This window comes from Arvicanthis niloticus, chromosome 25, assembly GCF_011762505.2.
Source record: "Arvicanthis niloticus isolate mArvNil1 chromosome 25, mArvNil1.pat.X, whole genome shotgun sequence".
Taxonomy (NCBI): Eukaryota; Metazoa; Chordata; class Mammalia; order Rodentia; family Muridae; genus Arvicanthis; species Arvicanthis niloticus.
Window position 1 is genome coordinate 36,303,827 of NC_133433.1, and position 12,802 is coordinate 36,316,628.

The following is a 12,802-nucleotide window of genomic DNA, read 5'->3' on the forward strand; positions in this document are numbered from 1 at the left end:
CTCCCATCCCCCACTCCTGGTATCCCTCCCAGTTCATTATTTTTCATTTCGCTTTCATACCACCTGTATCTCAGAATTCCCTTCATGAATATTTACTAATTTCCTGACTTCTATGGGTACTCCAATTTAAGCACACAAATTCAAATATACAAAGCTACCTTCTACAAGAAGTGATACATTGTGTTATCTCTTTCTAGATCTGGGTCACATCACTCAGAGTTACTTCCAGCTCTGCTCTTTTACCTGGAAATTCATTTATAGATAAATAGTATTATATTATGAATATGTAGTGTATTTTCATGATTTATTCATCTAGACATTTTCCTGAATATTGTCAATATAGCACCAGTGAACATGGATGAACATATATCTCTGTAGAAAGATATCGAGTGCCTTGGGAATATGCCCAGGAGTGGTATAGCTGGTAATATGGTGGATCTATTCCCTGTTATTTTGACTAGCTTCTTCATTGATTACATAGTATTTGTACCAGTTTGAACTCCCACCAAGAATGAATAAATTTTCTGTTTTCCACACATTCATGCCAGCATTTGTTGTCATTTTTTTTTTAAATCTTAGTCATTCTAATTGGGATGAGATCCAAAATTACATATAAGAGAAAAGACACCATCTTACACAACTGCTACTGTCCAAATGGTGTAGTTACTTGTAAAATAATAAAATTAGTTCTTTACCCTTTACTCTCTATAAAGCTCAACTCCAAATGCCTCTAAGATAGAACCTTAAACACAGAGTCTCCTAGAGTTAAAAATAGAAACTATTCTTGAACCTATAGGCAAAATAAAAGGCTTGATAAATAAATCCTCAGTAACACAGGTATTAAGGAAAACAATTGACAAGTGTGACATCATGGAACTACATAGTTTCTGTACAGTATAATTATTTGAAGGAAGAAAATGGCTAGAAAATGGGGAAAATAATGTTTACTTGCTGTACCTGTCATAGGGTGTTGTTAATGTATACAATGTATAGTAAACTGAAAAAATGTAAACACCAAGAAAACACACAATCCAATCAAACATAGCAGCTAGAACTAGACAGGGGCATCTTAAAAAAAAATACAAATGACTGGGTAAGAGTTTTTAAATATTCAACATCCTTAGCCATTCTGAAAATAAAAACTGGTTTTCATTTCCCATTGGATGCCATATTGGGCAATTCATCTTTTAGTTTTCAATGTTTGCACTTTGTTCTATTGGGATCGTGGGGATTTGTTTCTGTTGATGTAGATCTCACGGATTAGTGCCCTCTCTGACATTTAGGATTATGATATTTGGGATTATGTTTTGGGAATCTGACACTATAACTCCTGCACTTGATTGCATATTGGGACATTACTAAGGTTTCTTTATAATATACATTATTATTAATTTTGTACTATAAGGCTCTACAAGATTTTGCAAATATATAATGTCAAATACACACGGCTACAATCCTCTCCTCCCGTTATTACTAATGCCTGGAACTCTCTGGTTCTTAAGTTTCCCCAAATGTTGAATACAGAAATATGTAGTCTTCCAGACTGGTTTCCTTCATTCAGGCACATATTTGTTAAATTCATGTATGATTCTTTGTGGTAATGTTTTTAATGTTAAATTCTGTGACAAACTACAGTATATTCATTACTCTTCTCAAGGCTATTTTGAATAAAGCTGCCATGCACATTAATGTTGGAGCTTTACAGAATATTCAAATGTGTTGTTTGAATACCTAGAAGTGAATCATGGGTAAGATCTGTAAGAAATGGCTAGATGTTTTCTAAAGTGAAATTAAAGTGAAAGCACACCTTTAATCCCAGTTCTCGGGAGGGAAAGGCAGGCAGATCTCTGAGTTCAAGGCTAGCCTAATCTACAGAGTGAGTTTCAGGACAACCAGGGTTATTTAGTGAAAGCACACACGAGAGATTCTAAGTAGTTTTGTTTAACCTTACATTAACATTAGTTTTAGAATTACATTTTTAAAGTGCCATTAAAAGTAAGAATACAGACAGCAAAGGGCAGATGTACCTACTGTTAGTCAAACATGAAGAACACACATTCCAGAACCAAATGCTTCCAGCTCCCCATGATGCTTTTAATCATGACCACCACTAAAGTCTAACAAAATAGGCTCCCACCATCACTATTGTCTGATATTTTCCCTATGCACTTGCTTCATAACCCCCTATAAATCTTGTGCCATTAAAGCCTGTTTCTCTCTCTCTCTCCCTCCCTCCCTCTCTTTCCCTCTCTCTCTCTCTCTTTCTCATACACACACACACACGCACACGCACACGCACACGCACACACACACCATATACACACATACACACACAGACACACACACACAGACACACACACACAGACACACACACACAGACACACACACACACACACACACACACACACACACACACACACACACTGCTACTCAGAGGTGGTCTTTATGCATCAGTCCCTCCCCAGTAAATCGCTTGAGTGGGGTGTGTTGCATGGTATGGTTTTTGTGGCAATTCTTGCCTCTCCAATCGCTAGAATAGCATTTCATAGCAAAACCCTTCCACGACTTGGATAGGCTCTGCCTGAGCTCCTCCTTAGGGTTTCAGTCTCACTGGGACTTTATTTCTAATCTCCAGTTAACCTGCAAAGACCTCCTACTGGGTCACCCATGCCTGGACCCCCAATCTAGCACCCTCAATCGGTAAGGTTCCACTTTGGTCATAAACACTTCCCTGAGTCTGAAGGAGTGATAGTTGCGTGTCTGGCACCTCTTTGGTACTCCAGGGGTAGAGGTAACCTCAGCCAGTCTTAAGGCCATGGTTGACACTGTTCTTGACCTTTGCTTTTGACCTTTTGCCTTGGTTAAGGCTTCATTGTTTTAAGTTCGGTTTTTGCCTTTTGGTTTCACTTGAAAGTCCTCATACCAGGCACAGAGTCTACTTGGGTTATTAGCCATGACACCCTTTGGATTTGGTGAAAACCCACTGAGAGGCCTAATCTTTAGGTCTCCATGAGTCCTGAGAACACCCTCAACTACGGGCTTCAGACTTTTCATGCCTTCTGACTCTTCATTAGGATGCTTTTTAGAAAATCCCCAGTTTCTCCACTTGGCACTCAACCTTAAGGATCTCTGTATTTGTAAGTTCATTGGGTATGGTTTAAAAATATGTAAACTTTGTATCCAAATGTGGCTTTAAACTTATAAAAAATTATAGTTAAAATACATATATAGGTCATTTTGATTTTTTACAACAAACTCTATATGTGATTCAATGCTTGTCTAGAATGTACTGTATATGTAACTTAGATCCAACACTTCTTTAGGAAAATAGATGTTTTAAAATAGCAACCATGTAGCTCTCCTCATCTTTGCTGGTGACCTCAGCAAGATGTAGGCAGCCATATGACTGACAGCAATCTTTACTAAGACTAAAAAAAGGAGTATATGCCATGTGACTTCACCATGGTGAAGATGACCACATGGCATAAAACAACAATTATAAAAGTTCTTAGTTCCGAGCCCCCCAGGTTTCCACAGCGGTCGTGGAGCCTTACAACTCCATCCTGACCACACACACGACTCTGGAACATTCCGACTGTGCTTTCATGTTGGATAACGAAGCCATCTACGACATCTGCCGCAGGAACCTGGATATTGAGCGCCCCACCTACACCAACCTCAATCGTCTGATTGGGCAGATCGTGTCATCCATCACAGCCTCCCTGAGGTTCGACGGGGCCCTGAATGTGGACTTAACAGAATTCCAGACCAACCTGGTGCCGTACCCTCGCATCCACTTCCCACTGGCGACCTACACCCCAGTCATCTCGGCCGAGAAGGCATACCATGAGCAGCTGTCAGTGGCAGAGATCACCAACGCATGCTTTGAGCCAGCCAATCAGATGGTCAAGTGTGACCCTCGCCATGGCAAATACATGGCCTGCTGCATGTTGTACAGGGGGGGATGTGTTTCCAAAAGATGTCAATGCGGCTATTGCTACTATCAAGACCAAGCGCACCATCCAGTTTGTGGACTGGTGCCCAACTGGATTTAAGGTGGATATTAACTACCAGCCTCCCACTGTGGTCCCTGGGGGAGACCTGGCCAAGGTGCAGCGGGTCGTGTGCATGTTGAGTAACACCACTGCCATCGCATTGGCCTGGGCCCACCTGGACCACAAATTTGACCTTATGTATGCCAAGCGGGCCTTTGTGCACTGGTATGTGGGAGAGGGCATGGAGGAAGGGGAGTTCTCAGAGGCCCAGGAGGACCTGGCAGTGCTGGAGAAGGATTATGAAGAGGTGGGCGTGGATTCTGTGGAAGCAGAGGCAGAAGAAGGGGAGGAGTACTGAGCGCACTCATTGGTCTGGCTGGCTGCCCTTCATTTCTATCCATTAAAAATAAAGGATATATTTACTGAGACAAAAAAAAAGTTCTTAGTCCTACTGAGCTCTCCACTTACCATTTTGTCTCCTTTCTAATAAGAAAGCAACAGGTCTCTAAGATGTTTTAGACTGGTATGGATTTTGTTGAATGATTAATTTTTTTTTTCATTTTTCAAGACAGGGTTTTTCTGTGTAGCCCTGGCTGTCCTGGAACTCACTCTGTAGACCAGGCTGGTCTCGAACTCAGAAATCCACCTGCCTCTGCCTCCCAAGTGCTGGGATTAAAGATGTTCACCACCACTGCCTGGCCTAAATTTTAAGGTTATAAAGCTCTACTCAATTTAACAAATGCTGACTTAGAGATTTACATCTAGCTGCTTATGTCTTTGTTAACTGTCTAAAACCAGGTTTCTGGAAAATTTAGATAAGTAATGACATATGTTTGTTAAATAAGGTATATTTGTTAAATAAGGTTTATAAATTCCTAAGATCTACTCAAGTTCTCAGTAACATTTATTTAACTCCTTTGTCTTTGCCCATTCTGTTAAGCTTTAGATATTTGGATAAACCAAGCCATTCAAAAAATTGTGGTATTCTATAATGCTGCACAATAAAAGGATCCGAAAAGTTTCCAGTCCCCCTATGGACTTTATTTTTGATTAAAAGTTATATTTTCATACTACAAGAGCTTCAAATCAAAATTGTTATTTTGTAAAGGCCAAGTGGGGATAAAATATAAAGTTCTAGTCTTACGAAAATTACTTATTGTAAACTGTTCAAGATAATTAGGACACACAACTTAGTAGTAACCTGATCAAATTCTTTAACATTTTCAGAGCTATACTTATAGTCATGTTAAACACTATTGTAATAATTTATAGGAATAAGCTTTATTTAGCCTCCTGCATATGTTTTTGAAGTTAAGCCTAACACAACTAAAAACAGGTTATAGTAGATATTGGTCCCAATTTTTTTCAGAGATCTTTTGAATATGCCATTTAAAACATTTAATGATACACAGAGACCCCAGTTCCTAGTAGTGACACTAATGTGTCCAAAGAAGGTGATGGGGCACAACATCTCCACCTGAATTGTGGCAATGCTTACCACCAGGAAAAACTTTCTCATGTCTTGCTTGCTGCCAGGGATCTGCATAAATACCACAGTTTTGAATTGATTGACCTACTCTTCCTGGTCAAAGTAAGGTCCGTCTCCCATGTTCTTCCTCTACAGGAAAATTCCTTAGACCTGGATCTGACAACCAAAGATTAAATGTTGTCTTATTTGACAGCTGAAGACCTACTACTCACAATTAAGCTATTGAGGACCATATGAACCTAGAGAAATCACTGCAAAACACTTACACCTAACATAGTGTGCTCTTTGTTGAATTTTCATTTCTGTGAAAAGTTCAATCCAATCATTCAACCTTTTCATTCTTAAAATTCCAATCGGTCACATGCACTTATGACCCCACTTATATATTTTTAGATCATTATTTTTATTTGTCATCATATCTAGAAGTATTTTGTGTGTGAGGGAGTGAATTTACACGTGCATGTATGGTATTCCTATTTATGCATATACATGTTATATGAAGGCACATGTGAATGTAGTTAAGTATGTGAGTGGAGGCCATAGGTTGACATTGGATGTCTTTCTTAGTCAATGTCTACTTTATTTATTGAGACAGAGTCTCTTACTGAACCTAGAATTCCCCTAGTAAGTCAACCAAAGTAGATAGCCTGTCCTGGGAAGAGGTCCTGTATCTTCCTTTTCTGTTTTATGAAAACAGAAGAGTCAGCAGCCCATCAGGGTTATATGTAGATTGAGGGAATCCAAATGTCATTCTTTATTCAAACTTTTGCTATAAGTGACTTCCCCTGAGACATCTCCCCAGCCCAATAAATACTTCTTTCAACCTCCATTTCAATCTCCTTCCCAGTGTTGAAACTAACTCTCTGTCTCTCTCTCTCTGTCTCTCTCTCTGTCTCTCTCTCTGTCTCTGTCTCTCTCTCTCTCTGTCTCTCTCTCTCTCTCTCTCTCTCTCTCTGCTTTCTTAGAATAATGTTTTGGTTTTCTTTTCTTTTGTAAAGACACTTCCAGTTATACTTTCTTTAAGTATTTATTCCTTTGATTGCCTCACATTTATGTTTTAAACATGTTTTGAGTTGATTTTTTATAAAATGAGGTTATAGAGTCATTTTGTTCATGTATTATTTACTTTTTGGTATTCATGTAAAATAATGACCTGACTATGCAATCTTAAGGATATTTCTCTGATGTCTTCTTTATTCCATAGGTCTCTATGTTAGATTTTCTGCTGTTCTGTATACTCAGGTAACATTTTTTTTTCTGCTCAGAATAATTTTAGTTTTTCATTCTACTGTAAAGAAAATTGAAATTACAAGATTCTTAGGAAATTGGTAGATGGAAAAATATTATCCTGAGTAAGCTAACTCTTGACAAAATGTTAAATGTTGAATGCTTTTCTTCATATCATAACTATATCTTTAATCTTCTAAGTTTGTGTGTTTAACCTAGAATTTTTTGGACTGCTGGAAGCTAGAAGGTAGCATAGGTTGGGGTGGGAGAGACTTTAAGAGGCAAGGGGATTATATGATTTCATATGTGATTCTAGAGTCAAACAGGAGATACTGAAGGTGGTTAACTTTAGAGGAAAATTGGGGAATGAGCTGCAGAGTTGGTAGAGAGGGAGATTTAATTCAAGCTAAATATGCATAAAGAAGCCATATGAAAACTGTTTTGTAAAAAACAAAAACAAAAGTAAAAAATGAAAGCTGCTTCGCAAGCTAATTTAAGAATATAATATTCTCCACTGCATAGATACATGATACCAGTTTCAGAAGCCATGGGTTACTATAGGATACACCTCTGTTGATTGTTGACAACAAAGTTTCCTGGTGCCGTAAACAATATTCTATTCTTTTTGTGTTCCAGAATTAAAAGCTAAGATCCTGTTGCAAAAAACACCATTCGCTTTTTATATAAGACATAATAAAATCATGTTAAAATATTTCTCCTTCCTGGCTAGCTTTCATTGCCTTGGAAGTTGCTATGCAAGAAATCAGAAGAGAAAAGTCATCTCTGTTCTTACCCATCTGTGGACCTGTGTAATAGTGATATGACTGTTGTAGGGTCAATTAACTGTGTTCTGTTTGGAATTAAGACCTACTTTTCAGAAACAAGTTCAGGGCTAGTATTGAAAAAAAGAAAGCTTATTGTGGGGTAAACATTGCTTCGGGTGTGCTTAATGGACATTTTGTCAAAGTACTCATTAAATATGTACGCTTATGTCCATAGAAATAATTCTGCCTACAGAATTCTTCAAAGAAGTTTCTTATTTTAGTAAATGGTAACTGATTGAGAAACTCATGGTTAGTCAAATTGCTGAAATTAAGTGTCTGCTAAGGGCTGAACCTTCAACTGAACATCCATAACATCCCTTCAAGGTTCAGTAACATCTTGAAAAATGGTGTGGTGCAAAAAACATAAGAGCCACATGATGGCCAATATAGTTGTGAAATCCTGTATTCTCAGTTGGACATGACTGATACATCTATAATACCTAGACATTGCATAGTAGTAGACTTATTAACATTCAAGCTTAGCTTAGGGAAGGGTTAATTTGGTTTCTCTCTGGAGAGATATTGAAAGTTGATCAGTACTGGAGGAGGGTAGTCGTTGCCTTCAGTGGTCTTGCCACTAGTAAATTACCAATGCTGCAGAGGATGACCCAATACCCACGCCTTATACAGAATAGCACATAGGGAAAATTCAGTGTGCCAAGGAATTGTTCAATAGAGAATTGCTTCAATCAGATTGACTTGGGGCCATGTGTGTGAGAGATTGTCTTGGTTGAAGATTGTTGTGGGAAAGCTCAGCATATTATGGGTAAGACCATCACCAGGCAGCTGAGTTTGGGCCTTATGAAAAAACTCTCCAAACATGAGAGTATGAATGTATTGTTTCTGCTTCAGTTTCTGCTTGAGTTCCTGTCCTTGTTTTTCCTCAGTGGTGGACTATAAACTGAGAGAATAAGTTGAAATAAACCTTTTCCTCCTCAAAGGTATATTTGGTCATGATGTTATCACACTATCTGAAAGGAAAGTAAAATGATAGTGAGAGGAAGAATTTCCAGGAGGCAGGTAGACTTAGTAAACATGAGATAACAGGATGGGATTATGAAATGTGACAAGAAGATGTATAAAGAATTGTAAAAAGGAAAAAATAATGAAATAAAATAAGCAAAATAAGATTTTTTTCAATAATCAAGAAAACTCAAGTTATATCTTCAGGGACTATTTTTATCTCTTTGGGATCCTGATAGTTTGTGAACTCGGTTCATTCAATAGTGCCCAGAGAAACTTCATTCTCTGGCTTTTGCTGTGCACATCAGCTTTGTTTGAGGTAGGTTTCAGATTTGTGATTAAATGTCTTGCCAGGATGGTAATAAATAGGTGTTCTCTTAGAAAACCATCCTGAAGAAAAACCATTAGAATTAAAAATGAAATAATGCAGTTCTGAAGATCAGTAAAGGAGCTGTGGTTTGAAAAGGAAGGAGCTGTTGGACTTCAGAAGAAAAATGGACTATGATGCCTTATTAGATGAAGCTGTGGAGAGGTTTTCTTTTTCCCCATTAAGTAGTGGGTATTCAGCCTTCAAGAGAAGGCTGCTGGATTAGGATGCTCAGTACCTGAAAACTGGAAGAACTATCCAAAATGATTTACAAATCCCATATCAGAATCACATGAATTATGAAAAAGCAAGGATGTTTAAACTCTACAACTTCCCAATTTAAAGATACTAAGGCAAAATGTCAGGTGAATATTTTGAAAAATCCAGGGCTGTATTTTAGCTGGAAATGTGCTTACTCAGCATGCTGAAAGCCCTGGGCCTAAAACTACACAGACAGCATGACTGTGCATAAGTGTAATTCCAGCCTTCAGAAAATAGAGTCAGGAAACTCAGAAGTTCAAATCATATCTGGCTACAGTGTTTATTTAAATTCAGCCCAGTCTACATAAGGCTCTCTGTCCAAACTGTTAAAATAATTCTTGCAAAGTAAAATGACACAAAAAAATCCTTTTTTTTCAAAGAGGGAAGTAGAGTTAGTCTGGGGTCTAGAGAAAAGAATCAACAACATAAAAAAACCACACACAAAAAAGGAAAAAAACATAGCAAAGGAAATAAGAAAAACAAAAATATTGATTAAAAAACATCAAAAATATAGCAGATAAAAGTCAGAAGAGAAATCAGTGGTTTTTAATACAATCCTTTAGGTAAAATGCTATAAATAATAGTAATAAAAAACCCAAACAAAACAAAGAAAGCATCACCAACATATTGAGCCCAAAGAGAGAAAGAACACTAGGAATAGAGAAGACTAAGTTTTGCATTCAAATATCAGCAAGGGGAAGATCAATTAGCATGACTACCCACCTTACCTCTTCAGTGCGTATTTTTCCTTCTGTATCTCATGTCTTATGTTATGTGTCCCCGAATCATGTATTCCTTCAGACTTTGCTGTCTATCTACAGAGAACGACAGCATCTACTGAATACCTAGTACCTCTTATTGATCTGCTAAGGATTTTAGCCCTTAACTGTTGAGGCCCAAGCTCGAGTCCCTGTTCGGGCGCCAAAAATAAATGTTGCAGCCCAGGCAAAATGTTGAGGCCCAGGCCAACCCACGTTTGGGCGGCCACTGTATCCTGGCCCAAGCTGCCGCTCCGGTCTGCGGGTTGGGCTTCAGCAAGAGCAAGGGTGACGGCAGATTCTACCTAATGTCTGAGATTCGTCTCTGATGATCCCTGTATAGTCTCTGATCTCCGTCTATATTCTCTGATCTCTGGTTCTGTCTTCTATAGTCTGACTTCTAAGCCACGCCTCTAAGTTACACCTTTAATCATGCCCTTAGGTCTTGTCTCTAACTCTGATCTCTATAATCTCACACACCTTTAATCTCAAGGTATCTAAACCAAGATTATCAGAGTGTTCTCAGCTGTTGTAGGCTATTGTAATTCAAATCTCATGTCAGGGTATATGGCTCAAGATGGCTGCAAAGCTGATAGCCGCTTTCTGCTAAAAGTCGGCCCCCAACACTTAACTCAGTGTGTGTTGTGTATGTACATAGCTCAAGTACTGAAGTATTAACAGCCATAACGAAGCACCCTAGTTCATAGCTCTCTGTCACTCTAGCTGTATATAATTATGTTCTAATTATAACCTGTGACCATTACCTCTAGATTCTTGATATTTCAATTGTGTGACCCACCCTCATAACTCTTCTGTTGTATTCACACTACCCTGGAGGTTTTGTTTGTTGTTTATTTTTTTTTAAAGAGTTCTAGTCCATTGTCAGTTTACTTTGTCAGTATCCTTAAGCCTTCCTGCCCCCAGCCATTCTTCCAGAGCTTATATCTAATGACGTATTGCTATAGTCCCCAATTGCAATATATCATCCTCTCTCATTCCCCTGATTAATGCGGTCTGCCCGAGAAACCAATTTAGCTTGTGGAAGATGATGTTTCTGTCTGCTTATGTGGTTAGCTGAGTGGTACTATAAGAAAACAATAATGTTGTGCTCATGACCTCCATGCTCTGAATTATTAATTGTCTACTTACCAAAATGTTTTCAAATGCCCTTCCATGGTTTTGTATATAATAATTACAGTATTACTTGTCTAGTAAAATTAAAACAATAACAGGAACATGCCAATAGTCAGTCAAGGAATCTGCCCTACTGTCTACATGAATGCTATAGCCTCCTGTCACTGAGCAGAATACAGTATGCCCTGCTGTACCACATTTAACCATTTATCCATTGACTTCACATTTCTTCACTGACCTGAGGCCATTACTTCTGAATCTGCACCCAAGGTTTTCAAGTATCACCAGTGTGTCCTCTGCACTTCCTCTGGTCTTACCATAACATAAGCATAATTACTTTTTTAATATTACAATTCAGGTTATTTTAACTCTATTTGTCTTTAGATTTAAGCCTAAACTTTCTGCCTTCTATAATACCAAACTCCTCATAGTGCGTACAATTATTCCATGTTTCTAAGATTTCATGCTTTTTTCACTCTTAATTCTGTTTAATTCTGCTCAGTCCTTCATCCATACACTGTAGAGTGGCCATTCTCACCAGGGTGGTTTATGAAAAACTACACATGTCCAACTTTTTTCCCTCCTTGTGTTGGCTCAGCTAATGCCACTCATGTTGCATAAGCCATGTATACTGATGTAACAACTTTAAAAAATAAAGTTACTATATGTAAAAGTTATCTGGCTGCATCATCTGTCATTCTATTGACGACCAAGTTTGATTCAGTTGATCTGGCTGGCTATACAGGTTGCCTCCTCCTCCCTCAACACTCCATGTGTTTCTTTTATGTTATGGTCTTAGTGAGAATGAGCCCACATATGTTTGCTTGGTCCCCAGTTGGTGGAACTGTTTGAGAAGGAGTAGGAAGTATGGCTTTGCTGGTGTGTCACTGGGATTGGCCTTTGAGGTTTCAAGCTCCCACACCAGGCCTAGTCTCTCTTCTTCCTTGTAGATCAGAAATGAGTGCTCAGCTACTGCTCTATTGCCATGCCTGCTTGCCTGATGCTATGCTTCCTGTCGTGATGAACATGGACTAACCATGGTTGAAGAGTTGTCTAGAGCAATGGATCTTAAATTCAAGCATATTAAACAAGCACCTAGAGGGCTTATTGGCCTTTGTATGTCAGAATCCTAAACCCCAAGTTTTGGTATTAGTAGACAGGATGAAGCTTCAGAATTTGCAGTCCTTTTAAGCCTGGAGGTGCTACTGATGCAGGGGCTACTCTGTGAGAACCACTTGAAAAACTTACATGAAGACTTTGTATCAGAAGCAAATTCTACATTGATGTGATCTATTATTGACAACTGCTTCTGATCTTCTTGTGTGGGTAAGAGTTGCCAACCTGTGCAGAAGAGAAGTTAGCAGTATTCAAACTCAAAGTGGAGAGGAAGAGTGTGAGACTCTGTATCTCTGTGATAATTTCACTTGTGCATGGGTACCTCAGAGTTTTTATCATATTCCAGAAATAAAGGGATGTCAGTAAGAATAAAAAATTAAATATTTTAACACTAATATAGTATTCTCCAAAACTTCATGAAATAGAGATAGGACTTAAATTTGATTTCTACACATGTTCTAAAGGTTAAGGTTCTTTTCATTCTTGATGTAGAGCTAAGTTAAACTCTGTTTGGTTAATTCTCTGGCAGGGAATGATTGAAGGAAGGTTATTTTTTGTGAACAAGAGAAACATTTGCTTATATTAGTTTTTTTATTTTATATTTTAAATTTTGATTATTCTTAACAATTTATTTTTGCTCCTATTCATTCATTGAACTACTTAATAAA

The 12,802-nt window shown here is 38.2% G+C and overlaps 1 protein-coding gene and 1 pseudogene across 2 annotated transcripts in view; both read left to right on the forward strand.

The window, feature by feature from the left end:
* Sntg1 (syntrophin gamma 1) overlaps nucleotides 1–12,802 on the forward strand; it is a 728,479-nt gene that overhangs the window by 211,323 nt on the left and 504,354 nt on the right. The window lies entirely within an intron of this gene.
* On the forward strand, nucleotides 3,566–4,353 carry LOC143438413 (tubulin alpha-3 chain-like; annotated as a pseudogene).